This window comes from Chenopodium quinoa, unplaced genomic scaffold (assembly GCF_001683475.1).
Source record: "Chenopodium quinoa cultivar QQ74 unplaced genomic scaffold, ASM168347v1, whole genome shotgun sequence".
Lineage (NCBI taxonomy): Eukaryota > Viridiplantae > Streptophyta > Magnoliopsida > Caryophyllales > Amaranthaceae > Chenopodium > Chenopodium quinoa.
The window spans coordinates 543,376-560,053 of record NW_018742318.1 but is presented as its reverse complement, the minus strand read 5'-3'; positions in this window follow the sequence as shown (position 1 = coordinate 560,053).

Sequence of the window (16,678 nt, the reverse complement as noted above, 5' to 3'; positions counted from 1 at the left end):
GACTTAACCATTTATAAATTAATCTGCCTATTGAAACTAGACCTAAACATCAATTCTCATCTATCGAATCTCGAATCAATATTGTCAAACTCATGCATAAAAGATCTGCGCAAATCTAGTCACAAAGCATTAAATAAATCAATAAGAAATTAATCTAGCATTGATAATTAACAACAATAAATTACCCCTTCATATTATTTATGGATCCCCATAAACCCTAGAAATAGAACTACTCACACATAGTAAAAACTAAACTAATCAAAGAAATAAAACAAGTCATGATGAAAGGAATAAAATGAACAACTAAGATTAAGAGAAGAGAAATCGTTACCAAAATAAATCTGGAGTTAAGAGTAGATTAAGAACAAGGGTTTAAGAAAAAGAAATCTAAGAAACCAATTAAGAGAGTAAAGAAAGAGTAAAAAGGAAAAGAGAGAGAGAGTCTCAAATCGTATTACGGAGGAGTACTTATACTCCGTACAAATCCTAAACTAAAACAAATTAAAACGACGCTAATCGTCAACTAATAAATACACGCACCTGATCGGGCGAGGCACTGCCCGATCTGGCGTGCCTTTTTACTCCCTAATACCAATCTCTAGCCCGGACGAGCGCGTCACCGTGTGCCAACCTTAGCTTCTCCCGCCCGGCAAGGCGGGCCTCCGGGCGCCAGCCTCTTTGGCCGGGCGGCTCACTTGGGCCACTATTTGGACTACGATTGGGCTCCAATTCTTCGGGCCAATCTGGGTTTCCTCTTCCGGTCTTGAATACTCGGCCCAAATGCCTTGGTATCACCTATACCGAGCTCTTAATCACCAGTTCGATGGCTCTAACCGGCCCTGGGCTAGAAAATATGGTCGTGCTTCTCCAATATTCGTGATTGCTCCAAAATATCTCGGGAAAATACTCCACGAGCATAAATCCCTGCAAAAGTCAACCAAATCAACGAAAACACTAGAAAACACCAATTAGTAATAAAAGTGGCTTTAAAGAGCCAAAAATACTACTAATTACGACCAAGGGACGGGGGTAAAATACTATACAAAATAGACACATCTCAAACAGAGCAAACCACAAGAGCATATAAAATTCAAGACTAGTGCTCACGCACTCAACTCTCATTTTTGTGGCGAGTAAAAGATGTACTCGATCGCTCTCCAACCAACCCCTTTAATTGTGAACAATGCCCACCCATCTCACACTCTCGTGTGTATAAAACAATGAACGCTCAATCCTACTAGTCGACTCGAAATGTGCCAAATCATAACTCGCATTGATAAACAACACTTTCACATTCATACAATTCTATGCACAAAGGACGGAAGGTCCTTAAAGCTTGTAATGAAAGGCTAGGGTGAAGAGTAGGAATCATTTGGGAACAAGTGAGAGAAAAGCTATGCTTAAGGGAGCAAATCCTATCAAAACCCATGATCAAAATAAATAATGATCAACATCTCCTACATAACCAACTCTAACATCAACCAAATATACTCCAATCATAATAAACAATCACAACTTTTACAATTCACTCATAAAATATAATAATGAAGAAGTGGAGTGAATAAACAAACTTTATTTCCAAAGTTGAATTTTTCATTGAAGCTCTAAATTATTTTTCTTTTGATTAACCTCCAACTAGAACAGTTCAACATTGAAAAAAATTTCTTTTCTTTTGAAGTTCACTTATTCTTTTCAACATATTTTTTTCTCTGAACTTCTTTTTTTTCATAACATCATTCTTTATTTTTTCAAGAAAATATAACCCTCAAATTCATCAAAAATAAACATGATAAGAAACAAAACTACTTCTTAAAAGCCCACCCAAGCTGTGCAAATAATAAGCACACTACAAACTCCCTCACCTCACTCACTAATAGCTCCCCAAGCCAAGCTTGGGACTAGTAACCAATGGGGCAAAATAGGCTTTTAATATGGCTAATAAAACAACAAAAATTCAAGGCAACAACATGGGTAACAAGAAGGGCACAAATATATCTACAATATCTGGAGGCTACCTAAAAGAACAAATGCCTTCGTCCTCCACAATGTGCATAATAATAAATCATATAAATACTACTTATAGTTGCAAATGAATACTCAAATTCATTGACATACCAGGAACTATGGAACTGTCACACATTCCTAACCAAATCAACTAGTCAAGCACTATATTCACAAGTAGTTGTACAAAATTGACGCATGTTAAGGATTTCAAGGCAATCAAACATCAAATCATGATTAACTAATTCACAATGCTTATCATCAAATACCAAGAATCAAAACAATTTTCTCAAGTAAGGGGCACATGGAAGCATAATTTACAATTTATTTGAACGTATTTTTAGATTTTTTATTTTTCAATTTTTTTTTGTATTTTTCATATATAAGAAAGCAATAAAAACTAACCTAGAAAGCAAGAAATCTAACCTAAGAAAACACACCAAAAATAAAATAAAAGAGGAAAAAGAAAGATACCAAACCAAAATCTCCCCCAAGCCAGAATCAGACAATGTCCTCATTGGCTCGGGAACTAGCCCAGCATAGCTAGTCCTGATCATCCTCATCCATCGAGCCGAAGCCCGCACCTCTACTTCCACCTGCATCACCTGCAGCAGAAGAGCTACCACCAAAATAATCAGCATGAAATCTCCCCCCCCCCCCCCCGCCGGTCCCCCAAAAGGAATGTCATGGCCGTACCCGTAGAAGGAAGAATAGTCAGTGTAAATACTACGGGCAGTGGGATCCCTATCGTATCCATGGGGTGGAGGCTAAAACCAGTCAGGGTGAATAGCGTCGTCGGGAATGTGGCCCCGACGAGCATAGTCATCATACATAGGGTAGAGAGCTCTACCTTGGTTCCTCTCTAGGTACCCTAACCTCTGGTTTATGGAGCCAACAATCCTCCTAAGGTCAGTATGGATGCTCAATATGTCCTAAGGCCTGACCTATACTCTGAAGATCCCAAACTAGGTCAGAGTCAACATGAGGGACGGAGTGAGACATACGAGGTGGAGAGAATGCGACCTCGGGCTGAGGCTGGGGTGGTGGAACTGGTGGTGGTGGTGCTTGCCCCCTAGCGTTGGCAACTAAAACATCATAAGTGTAAGAAGGTTGCCCTGGGGGAAAGGCGGTCAAGTCAGGACCGGGTAGGGGAAAGATGGGCAAAGGTTGCTCGCTCCCAGTCCTAATACACCAAAAGGGTGTTTGCTCGCTATCCGGCCGAACCCACCCCAACTCCTCAAAATACCTAGCAGACATATAGGTATCTGATCCACAGTTGGTCAGCTGGTGGGGTCCGTCCACTACAAAACCGTCCTTTTTCACTGCTATTCGAGTGATAAGGCCTCCTAAACGGATGGGGGTTTTTGATGTGGTGCTAGCCGTGGCATGCCTACTCAAATGGTGAACAATAAATCTACCTATGTTCAGTTTCCCGTACCCATATACATAGTGTCCTATGACAGCTAGTTTGTTAGATTGGGCATTATGGGGCTCGACCCTACCTAAAAAACACAAACCCGCAAATCTTTGCCAGATTTTTGGGACAGGGTGGTGAATAGGTTTGGTAATAGCATGTTAGGGGTCGGGAGTAGGCAAACCAGTCAAAGCAATATAAATGTCACCCATTTTATAGTCCGCATGCCATTGGTGAGATAGTTCAGAATTTAATTCAAATAATTTACAAAATTCTACAAAAGTTAAACTCATATTTCTATTGTTCAACCTAAAAAATAAATTTGGCCCATTTCTACTACTAACAACATGTAAAGAAGACAGGAATTCACAAGTAAGTTTTCGGAATGTAGGATAGTGCATATCATCAAATTTTCTCATGCTAATGTCGTTTAAAAATCGTTTTACAAAATCAAACAAACCAAATGATTCTAGAGTAGGGCGGTGTAACCACCGAGAAGGAATTACCTCACGACCGGTTAAATGTTCTAGCCGCTCCTTTTGCTCTCGGCTAGCAATGCGGATTGTCGGCCAGTATGGAAGTTGCAAATCTGGGTCGAATTCCTCCCTCGAACTGCAGCTCCTACCGAAAATGGACCTAGCCCTCTTTGAAGCCATGTAGAAAATGGGTTTGAAAATTTATTGAATTAAATCTGAAATTTTTTTATGGAAATGTAGAGGATGAAGAGAGGATCACAAATATGTAAAGAGTTTTGAATTTGGGTGAGAAATGGAGGAAAAATCTTAGAGAGAAGGTAAAGAGAATTTGAGTTTTAGAGAGAGAAAGTAATGGAGAAAGAAGAAAGAATGAGAAAAGGTAAAGAAAGAAGAAGAAAAGCAGCGCGGGTATGGCTCGCGCCCGGTCGGGCATCAGCTCGCCCGGTCGGGCGATCTAAGTTGAATATTGCGCTATGTTATCGCGCTCGGTCGGGCGATCTGATGCCCTGATTTTTTCCAACTATCGCGCTCGATCGGGCGATCTATCGATCAAAATTTCACATCTTCTCGCGCCCGGTCGGGCGAGACGCGCCCGATCGGGCTGACGATTTAGTTCGTATAAGACGTATTTCGTGCCCGGTTGGGTGCCCATTTCCCAGTCGGGCGAAAATACTTATTTTTGGACCCTTGCTCTCGCGCCCGGTCAGGCATGCTTCGCCCGATTGGGCCCGAGGCTTAATCGTCTAATTAATATTCTTCTTTTCTCTAAAATTTGGCTAACTCTTTTCCTTCAAACATGTACAAACACTCATAAAACTTGTTAAATTCCCTCATCTCTCCTCTCATAAGAAAAGAAAGAGAAAGAAAAACTAGTCTAAAAACATCAAAAATACAGGTTGCCTCCCGCAAAGCGCTGGTTTATCTAGGTCCCGCACGACCTTCATACCAAGTACAACAACTAGGACTCTTGGCCTAACGCTTGATCGGGTTGTTTCTCACCCGGTCTAGTGGTGTTTCGGCTGCGACGCGACTTCTTAACATACCCTGTGGGACGCCAAATCACCTTATCTGGTGGATCCTCCTTAACTTGGGTAAGGGGGTCTTCCATGCTACGCACCAAAGATCCTTCTTTGATCGAGGATTGCCTCAAATTGTCATTGCATTCAACACTTGTAACTCGATCTAGCGGAACACTTACCGTAGACTCAAATCGCACAACTTGCTTGATCGGTTCCACCTTTTCATCCTCAAAACCAAGACCAACAGTGTAAAGTGCTCTTTCTACTGCATCGACTTCCTTCTGCCATTTGTCTATCTCATCTGAAAGGGACGCAAAACAAGATACCGCCTCCAAGGGATGATGCAAATCATGAAGAGTCCATTAGTCCAATCAAGCATGATCATCCTACAAGTCCAATTCACAAAGAAATCATTCTTGCTAAGTCATTTGAAGATCAAGTGTTAGATACTTTTTGTGCGCATGGACCGTTTCTTGCTAACCAAGGGTTTACTTGTTTACATTCTGGTTATGAATGTTAATGGGCATCCTAGGCACGTTTTGAACAGCCTTAGGCATAGGAAAAGGCGTCCTTGAAGCAAGGAGAAACTTCATTGCAAGTCATAAACATTTAGCATGAAGAAAGGCATGAATCAAGGGGAGGTTACTCCACGTTTTTTGCTGGTTCTTTATGGCTGTTTTTAAGCTTCTTTTCAGCAGTTTTTAAGAGGTTAATTAAGGGTGATTAAAGCCTAAAATCAGTTAAGAAAATCTGCTTAGCATAGGCGTGATTCTAGGCTAGGTTTTAGCTTTCATGTTTAGTTACAATAAACACATGTTAAGCTTGTTTAATGCGTGTAGTTTAGTACTAGTTTGTTTTCTTTATTTAAGCTTATGAAATGTAAGTGTATGGCAGATTATGATATATGAATTAAGAAAGTTTTCTCCTTAAAACTATTTATTCTTGTTGTTAAGATAAATCGTTTTTTTCCAAGTTTAACTTGACGAATTTGAGTGGTTAAGTGAGTTTTCCTTCCATGCAAATTAAACAACTAGTGGGTTTTAAGTGAGTAATCCTTGCCTACATATCTTGTTTGTTTAAGTGAGTAATCCTTACAAACTAATCCTTCTTTCCTCTAAAAAACGTTGCTTAACCATTTCCAAAACAACCTACAAACCTTTACCCGTAATTTGACTTAAAACACCAACCTTCTTTTTTTCTTCTTTCCACTTAAGTTTGATTCATTAAGCTTGTATTAACTAAGACTTTCTATTAGTTTTTACATCAAGGGATCTTTTTCAAGAGCTTGGGGCTTGTTAGAGCAATTCTCAACCACATTAACACTGAAACATTTTTCCTCAGTCATTGAGCTTTTAGGGGTATTATTAAGATTGAAAATAACTTTATCATCCCCTACTGATAGTGTTAACTTACCACTTCTTACATCTATGACTACTCCTGCAGTGTTAAGGAATGGCCTACCCAAAATAATTGGGGTTTGCATATCCTCAGCCATATCAAGAACAACAAAATCTACAGGTATATAAAATTTACCTACTCTAACAGGGACATCCTCTAAAACACCTAAGGGGTATTTTAAAGAACGGTCGGCCATTTGTAGAGTTATATTGGTAGCTTTTAATTTACCCATATTTAATTTGGAACACACAGACAATGGCATAACGCTAACACTGGCACCCAAATCACATAATGCATTATCAATCAAGAGATTTCCAATATGACAAGGGATAGAAAAACTACCCGGATCTTTTAATTTGGGTGGAGACTTATTTTGAAGTACGACACTACACTCTGTAGTGAAAGCTACTGTCTCTACCTCACTAATAGACCTTTTCCTCGTCAATATTTCTTTCATAAATTTTCCATACTAGGGGATTTGTGTGATTAATTCAGTGAAGGGAACTATTACCTTCAAATCTTTTACCACCTCCAGGAACTTACCAAACTGCTTATCCAAGTTTGTCTTCAATTAACGATTGGGGAATGGAAGTTTGATAATTGGCTTTGGAGCATTATTGCTCTTATCTGGAGTAGCCACCTTCTTTGGAGTCGAACCCTACAATGTATAATTAGATATGTTAGTATTATCCTTTAGCTCTGTACGGCTATCAACTATATTGTTTGGTTTAACGGAATCAAGATTAGCATTATTTAATAAACCAGGTTCATCAACTCTGGGCATAGAGGGCCCTTCATAGTTTGAACCACTCCTTAGAGTAATTGCAAATGCTTGATCCGTAGGCCTGGTCGGCTATGCCGACAGATCTCCCTGTTGGCGGGCTTGTAGAGTAGCGGAGAGTTGCGCAATTTGATTATCTACAATTTTATAATGTGCTAGAATTTGATCAATTGTCGCATCTCTACTCTCCATGTGCTTTTGCATATTTACCAACATTGCTCTAATTTCCACCAGAGAGGGGTCAGAAGATGAGGAGGTTTGTTGTGGTTGGTTCTTCTGGCTAGCATTGGGATGATAATATTTCTGCTGCTGCTGCGGTGCCTGTGGTTATTGTGGTGGTGGATTTTGAACATTAGTGCTCTGATAGGAAAGGTACGGATGATTCCGATACCCAGGATTGTAGTTGTTGAAGTATGAGTTATTCTTCCTATAAGCTTGAAAGGCATTAACTTGCTCCACGGAACTCCTGCAATCTTGCTCCTAATGACCTACAATACCACAATTTTCACAGAAAGCCTCATTAGAATTATTATTAATTGCAGAAACATTAGCTACATTAGCAGTGCTCAGATTATCTAATTTTTGGCAAATGGTGGTCAGTTGAGCTTGTAAAAACGATACAGAGTCAACACTATGTTTCCCTTTGTTAGCAAATCCTCTAGGATTCCCATATTGGGAATTGTGTATCGCCATATCTTCAATAACCTGACCTGCATCATCAACATTAAGATTCATAAATCTCCCACTAGCTGTAGAATCTAAAATTATTCTAAAAGAAATTCCAATGCCATTATAAAGGCTTGGATTAACTGCCATTGTGTTAAATTATGGTGGGGGCATTCTCTTTGTAAATCCTTGAACCTCTCCCAAGCCTCATATAAAGATTCATCGGCTTCTTGGGCAAAGTTCTGAATCGCACTCCGTAGTACGGCTGTTCTCTCTGCAGGATAATACTTGTTATAAATATTCAATACAAGAGTTTCCCAGTCAGTAATACCAAGTGCAGTTCTATTTAAACCATTAAACCACAATTTAGCTTTTCCAGTTAAAGAAAAGGGAAAGAGAATCTCCCTGATTTGGTCTTGAGTGACCCCGGCTTGCCTGATGGTATTGCAATATTGACAATAGTCGGAAATGTGAAGATTCGGGTCTTCACCCTTAGCTTCACTAAATTGCTTCCTCTCTATCATCGTTATAAATTGAGGCTTAATTTCGAATTGAACCCCATCAAGAGCCGGAGTAGGGGTGAGATGTGGAAAATCTGTAGGCTTGGGTTGTGAGCAATCACTAAGCTTCTTTGGAGTCGTCATCTCTGATTCTAGATTTGATGATACCTCATAATCGCTAGAACCAATCGGAGGATGGCGGTGTTTATTGTTATTATCACCAGAATTCGCCAGGATTTGCTTGTAGAGATTTTTCTGTCTATGGAAGGAATGTTCGATCTCAGGATCGAATGGGATGTACCCTGATTTGGAACACCTGGGCATAAACAAAAACTAGAAGAAAAACTGGGATTTGCCTCAGAGAACTAATGTTCTCTGAGACAAGAAGAAAAATAATCTAGACTACAAAAACAATCAGAAATAAAAATAAGACCGTTTCCCCGGCAACGACGCCAAATTTTTTACAGGGTAAAGTCTTATCCCCTAATCAAAAGTAAATACCTAAGTCCTCTAACTAAAGTAGATAGGGAAGTAGGGTCGATCTCCACAGGGAAACAAGTCTTTCTATTCCTAATTAACTAAAATAATCTAGATTATGAAGTAACCAATATTTATATTTGAATAAGAAACTAAACTACGAAGATTGAGAATAGGGAGAAAACAATATATAAAAGGATCTAGGGCATAGGTTCACCAATAAATAATACTCCGGGGTAAAACATAATAATCAATCATTGACATTGCATAAATAACATGATTAACAGGCTCTCGCAATATATTAACAACATAGATCTAACAGGCTCTCGCAATTTACTAGATCTAAGTTCTTATTGAAAATAGCCTTTAATATCAAATTAACATCTGCTCGATTCATCAATTCAATATTGTTATACTTTTACAAGCCATAATAGTAAAGCGTTAAAACAATTCAATAGGAAATTATCATGCAATATAAAAAATCAATAATAGTCAATCATTAATGCATCAATTAACCAGATCGTAAAGGGCTTTCGCTACGTATTACAATCACAGAATTAATCTACCGGCATTAAATCTCATCTCTCGAATCTCGACTTAACCATTTATAAATTAATCTGCCTATTGAAACTAAACATAAACATCAATTCTAATCTGTCGAATCTCGAATCAATATTGTCAAACTCATACATAAAAGATCTGCGCAAATCTAGTCACAATGCATTAAATCAATCAATAAGAAATTAATCTAGCATTGATAATCAACAACAATAAATTACCCCTTCATATTATTTATGGATCCCCATAAACCCTAGAAATAAAACTACTCACACATAGTAAAAACTAAACTAATCAAAGCAATAAAACAAGTCATGATGAAAGGAATAAAATATACAACTAAGATTAAGAGAAGAGAAATCGTTACCAAAATAAATCTGGAATTAAGAGTAGATTAAGAACAAGGGTTTAAGAGAAAGAAATCTAAGAAACCAATTAAGAGAGTAAAGAAAGATTAAAAAGGAAAAGAGAGAGAGAGTCTCAAATCATATCACGGAGGAGTACTTATACTCCGTACAAATCCAAAACTAAAACAAATTAAAACGACGCTAATCGTCAACTAATAAATACACGCACCTGATCGGGCGAGGCACTGCCCGATCGGGCGTGCCTTTTTACTCCCTAATACCAATCTCTAGCCCGGACGGGCGCGTCACCGTGCGCCAACCTTAGCTTCTCCCGCTCGGCAAGGCGGGCCTCCGGGCGCCAGCCTCTTTGGCCGGGCGGCTCACTTGGGCCACTATTTGGACTATGATTGGGCTCCAATTCTTCGGGCCAATCTGGGTTTCCTCTTCCGGTCTTGAATACTCGGCCCAAATGCCTTGGTATCACCTATACTTAGCCCTTAATCACTGGTTCGATGGCTCTAACCGGCCCTGGGCTATAAAATCTGGTCGTGCTTCTTAAATATTCGTGATTGCTCCAAAATATCTCGGGAAAATACTCCACGAGCATAAATCCCTGCAAAAGTCAACCAAATCAACGAAAACACTAGAAAACACCAATTAGTAATAAAAGTGGCTCTAAAAAGCCAAAAATACTACTAATTACGACCAAGGGACGGGGGTAAAATACTATACAAAATAGACACATCAAACTCCCCCAAGCCAAACCTTTGCTTGTCCCTAAGCAAAGATCTCATCAATGAATCAATAAATATGCTTCACCCCTAAAGTAAAAATCAAGCACAAACGATCCAGGGTAGATCAAGTAAACATGTCAAAATCAACCAATCAAATCCATCTAATTACCAATCTTCCCTAACAATTTTCAAACAGAGCAAACCACAAGAGCATATAGAATTCAAGACTAGTGCTCACGCACTCAACTCTCATTTTTGTGGCGAGTAAAAGATGTACTCGATCGCTTTCCAACCAACCCCTTTAATTATGGACAATGCCCACCCATCTCACACTCTCGTGTGTATATAACAATGAACGCTCAATCCTACTAGTCGACTCGAAATGTGCCAAATCATAACTCGCATTGATAAACAACACTTTCACATTCATACAATTCTATGCACAAAGGTCGGAAGGTCCTTAAAGCTTGTAATGTAAGGCTAGGGTGAAGGGTAGGAATCATTTGGGAACAAGTGAAAGAAAAGATATGCTTAAGGGAGAAAATCCTATCAAAACCCATGATCAAAATAAATAATGATCAACATCTCCTACATAAACAACTCTAACATCAACAAATATACTCCAATCATAATAAACAATCCTAACTCTTACAATTCACTTATAAAATATAATAATGAAGAAGTGGAATGAATAAAAAAACTTTATTTCCAAACATTTATTTTTCATTGAAGCTCTAAATTATTTTTCTTTTGATTATCCTCCAACTAGAACAGTTGAACATTATACAATTTTTCTTTTCTTTTGAAGTTCACTTATTCTTTTCAACATATTTTTTTCTTTGAACTTCCCTTTTTTCATAACATCATTCTTTATTTTTTCAAGAAAATATAACTCTCAAATTCATCAAATATAAACATGATCAAAAACAAAACTACTTCTTAAAAGCCCACCCAAGCTGTGCAAATAATAAGCACACCACAAACTCCCTCACCTCACTCACTAATAGCTCCCCCAAGCCAAGCTTGGCACTAGTAACCAATGGGGCAAAATAGGCTTGTAATATGGCTAATAAAACAAAAAAAAAAGTCAAGGCAACAACATGGTTAGCAAGAAGGGAACAAATATATCTACAATATCTGGAGGCTACCTAAAAGAACAAATGCCTTCGTCCTCCACAATGTGCATAATAATTAACCATATAAATACTAATTATAGTTGCAAATCAATACTCAAATTCATTGACATACCAGGAACTATGGAACTATCACACATTCCTAACCAAATCAACTAGTCAAGCACTATATTCACAAGTAGTTGGACAAAATTGACGCATGTTAAGGATTTCAAGGCAATCAAACATCAAATCATGATCAACTAATTCACAATGCTTATCATCAAATACCAAGAATCAAAACAATTTCTCAAGTAAGGGGCACAGGGAAGCATAATTTACAATTCATTGGAACGTATTTTTGGATTTTTTATTTTTCAATTTTTTTTTTGTATTTTTCATATATAAGAAAGCAATAAAAACTAACCTAGAAAGCAAGAAATCTAACCTAAGAAAACACACCAAAAATAAAATAAAAGAGGAAAAAGAAAGATACCAAACCAAAATCTACCCCAAGCAAAAATCAGACAATGTCCTCATTGGCTCGGGAACAATCAGAATGTCGTTGACCATAAAAAGAAGATATGAACCGGCTTATGTTCACGCACTTGATGATGAACAGGAATCGCAAGAAGAAGACGAAGAGCCATGGTATAAAAATATCCTTAACTACGTGACAAGAGGAGAACGCCCTCCTAATACTAATAAAAGGGCACGCCGTGCTTTGTGGCTCCTGGCCTCACAGAATGTGCTCATCAGGGGAGAACTTCACAAGAGGACTGCAATAGGGAGAAATCTCTTATGCATAGCCAAGAAAGAAGCACGCAGAACCATGGGAAACCTTCATGCCGGTATATGTGGAACGCACATGAATGTGAAGATGTTAGTCCAAAAGATTCAATAACAAGGTTATTATTGGAATACTATGGAGAGAGATTGTCACGAATACGTCAAGAAATGTATGAAGTGTCAAGTCTACGCAAATTTACAGCACGTTCCACCTTCGCTTCTCTACACATATACTTCTCCATGGCCTTTCTCTACTTGGGGCATTGACATCATTGGAAAGATAACGCCACCAGGACAAGGGGGGCATGAATTCATCCTCGTAGCAATAGACTATTTCACCAAATGGGTCGAAGCTGCCTCATATGCTAAGCTAACGGCGAAACACATATCTCAATTCATTGAGAAAAATATCACATGCCGCTATGGGGTACCTCATGAGATGATCAGTGATAATGGAACGCATTTCAAAGCCGAATGCGCAGAACTATTACAGAAATATCATATCAAACATCACAGATCATCACCTTACAGACCACAAACAAATGGTGCGGTCGAATCGGCCAACAAAAGTGTTAAAACTATCATCGAAAAAATGACAGAAAATTACAAGGATTGGCCAAGTAAGCTACATTTCGCCCTTTGGGGTTATCGAACCTCTGTTCGTACATCAACGGGGGTTACCACTTTCTCTTTGATTTATGGAGTTGAAGTTGTACAACCAATAGAGCTTGAAATCCCTTCTCTCTGAATCGCGTTGGAAAGTCAACTAGATGAAGTCAACTGGATTAGAGCAAGATATGATGAACTAGTCTTACTTGATGAAAAACGCTTGGCAGCTTTGCATCATGTCCAAACCTACCAACAGCGTATGGCGCGACATTTTAATAAAAAAGTCAAGACTAGGAACATCAAAGAAGGTGACCTGGTGCTTAAGGCACTCCGCAAAAATGTGTTGGATCCAAGAGGAAAATTCAGACCAAATTGGTCAGGCCCGTACATTGTTAAAGCCATCTTGTCCGGCGGAGCGGCACAATTAGTAGATATGGACGGTAACGGTTTCCACAATTTAACCAACTTGGATCAACTCTAGAAATTTTATGCCTAGTTGCATGTGTTCATGACCCAATGGAGCTACGTTTGGCCTGATTCCTTTTTAAGGATACGTAGGCAACCCCTCAAGGGGGCCCGACCACTTTAAAAAAATAAAATCCTTCCTCCATCGATCAAGCATATGCGCCAGTTCAGCATTGCGTCACGACAAAAATGGAGCCAAAAAAAAAAAAACAAAAGGAGTTTGCCGCGCCACGGGAAAATCTACCGTGTCACGGCAAATTTCCACCGTGACACGGTGGACCTGCAGAAAAAAAAGGAGTTTGCCGCGGCACGGGAAAATCTACCGTGTTACGGCAAATTCCCACCGTGACACGTTGGACCTGCAGAAAAAAAAAAACAGTTTGCCGCGCCACGGGAAAATCTACCGTGTCACGGCAAATTTCCACCGTGGCACGGTGGACCTGCAAAAAAAATAAAATGAAATGTTTGCCGCGCCACAGGAATTTCCACCGTGTCACGGCAAACTCCACCGTGGCGCAGTGGAATTCAGACTTTCCGATTTTTTTAGTGACACCGTCTTCGCAAATTCAATTAGTTGTTCGATGTTTTTTATTTTCATTCTTCCATTGCGCCCGACTTCTTGACTCGGATACTTAATAAAAAAAAGTCATTGTAATTTTTATTTAAGGCGAAAATAAATATGCTATTATTATTGAAATAATTGTGACTACAATTATTGGCATCATGCGCCTTATTTTAAAAATTATAAATCATAAAAGCAAAGCAATACTAATCTAATCTTTCTTAACTTAAGGAACCTCCTTCTCTTTTTCAACTAGGTCGGCCTTCACCATTAATGTGTCTTTTGTAGCCCGAACCGTCACACCCCTAGTCGAACTTTCACCCCTTTTACCTTTCTTAAAATTCTTTGGTTGCTTCTCTTTATAAACCATCTTCTCCTTACCCTTCCCTTTCACATAATTCTTCATTTTAGGCATTATAGGAGTCTTAAACTCAATCCCTTGTGTTCTTGGACCTAGGCGATCTTTAGGAGGCGCTTTCTTATTTCCAAGACGGCTCTTTACATCAGATTTGCCTGATCCGACTCGTTCCCTTCTACTTCTAGAATTCAACCATGCCTTGTATGCACTAGATAAGGGAGGAGGATCTTGGTTACTTGCAGAAACGGTCAAAAAAGGTCTTCCAATCCAATAAGTCTCGTATTTGTGAACGTTACTTTCAGGCAACGATACTTCACGAGGACTATCGTTATAGCGTGGAACTACTTGATCAAGTCCATACTGTCGCATTAGTCGAGAAGGGCAATAAAAAGTCAGTCTTGAGAAACTAGGAACACGAAAATACGAAGTATCATTCGTATCAACCATCTTAGTAAGCCTCCACCAAGGCACCACCCAACGAATGGAAAATTCTCTCTTTGCAAAGAAATTCTTCCAATCTTCGTAAGACATGTTCACAGAGTAATTCTTCTTCCTGCGGAGATCGTTAGGGCCATATTTTTCAATATCGTCGGGGAATTCAAATAGTTCTAAACGCTACATCAATCAAATCTGAAAAAAATAAATAAATAAAAAAAAATCAGTAAAAAAAAAAATTGCAGATTCCACCGTGACACAGCAGACGACCACCGTGACACGGTGCCTGTTTTGTGTCACGGGGGCTACTCGGAGCATTTTTTTTTACCTGCAGCAATACTAGAGAGCCCTTCTTGATGGCTTTCCGGTCAGCTTTTGCTTCGTCAAGGCCGCGAAAAGTTTCTTCAAGGCAGGTAGGCATAAGAGACCTTCCAGATTAAACATGTTCAAGCACATACGCTAGACAAGCATGTCCTACTCTACCGTTTGCAAATAAAAGCTTGCTAAACATGCAAAAAAAATATATGCCCTTCTACGGTATACATGATAAGACTCAGAGACAGGGCGATTAAAATATAAATTTGCAAGTTTTTCTAAGTCTACCTCATTAGCACAAATAATTCTATTTAAATCTGGATCTGTTAGATTAAGATGGTAATCAAAGTCTTGGCAATAATACTCATGTAGGGTAGGCATGGCAATAAGATTTCAGGCAGGAAATCCAAAGACGGCATCGAATTCCTCCGGCAGGGGACAGATTTCATCGTAATCAAATTTAAAACAATGTGTTTCTGGACTCTAATAGTGTAATGCTTCCCTAAGAAAATCATGTTCAATCGCTACATGCCTCAGGGCTAGTAAACCCCTGACATGAAACAATTCCAACTCTCTTTTGTCAGCATTGGTCAAAGAATAAGACCAGTCACGCAATGTATTATCAAAATTCTGAGACATTATTATTGAAATATGAAATTCTAATTATTTTGAGTTTCGTAATTATGTATATCACAAATATACTGGTCCTATTTTATAGCAAAAACACTCGGAACTACTCAGAATCTATCTTTTTATACGCGTAAACCACACCGTTGTAGAATACGCGCACCGTGACACAGGAATTGCCACCGTGTCACGGGAATTTGTGCCGCGACATGGCAAATTCTGTCGTGACACGGTGTACGGTGTCGTGTCGCGGCGCCCACGCAATTTCTTTTTAAACCTTTTCCTGTATCTATCCGGAATTTTTTGTAAGTGTTTTATCTTCACCGTTTATTTTTTTAATTCTGTTTTTTTTTCGAGAGTTTCATTCCTAATAAAATTCTCAACTTTTTTTTATTAATATTTTTATTTTTTTATTTTTATCATTTTATCATTTTATTATTTTTATTTTTTATTATTTTATTCATCGTTATTATTTATTATTTTATTTCTATTAATTTTTTAATTTATTTTTCTTTGGGGAAGTTATAAACCTCGTCCCATTTCTAAACATATTTATTTTGGAGTAGTTGTAAAACTTATTCAGATTTTTCTTTTCTTTTTATTTCTTTTTCTTTTGGGGAAGGTCGGTACCCTCCACTTACTCCACTTACGTTTTTTTTTGTCACGTCATTAATAACTACACAATCACACACAATGAGTCTCAAGCACACACAAACACACACCAATAAATACATAAACTGTGAATAATGTACAAAATGAGTCATAATAAATAAGCAGCGTCAAGTGTCATCACATTATGTACAAATAAAGACCCTCGGTCAAAAATCTGCAGAACTAGAAGAGTTAGGATCAGTGTCATCTCCAGCCTGTGAATATGGGAACGGTGAGCCAAAGAGTCCCGTCATCATCCGAGTACGAGAAGTAATATCCCTACTAGTCCTTGTAACTCTAGTAGCAGTCAAACTCAAAGAAGGACCCGTCCAACTGAAAAACGGTGTAAACTAACTCAAAGAAGCAGGAATCGTCGGTGGAGGC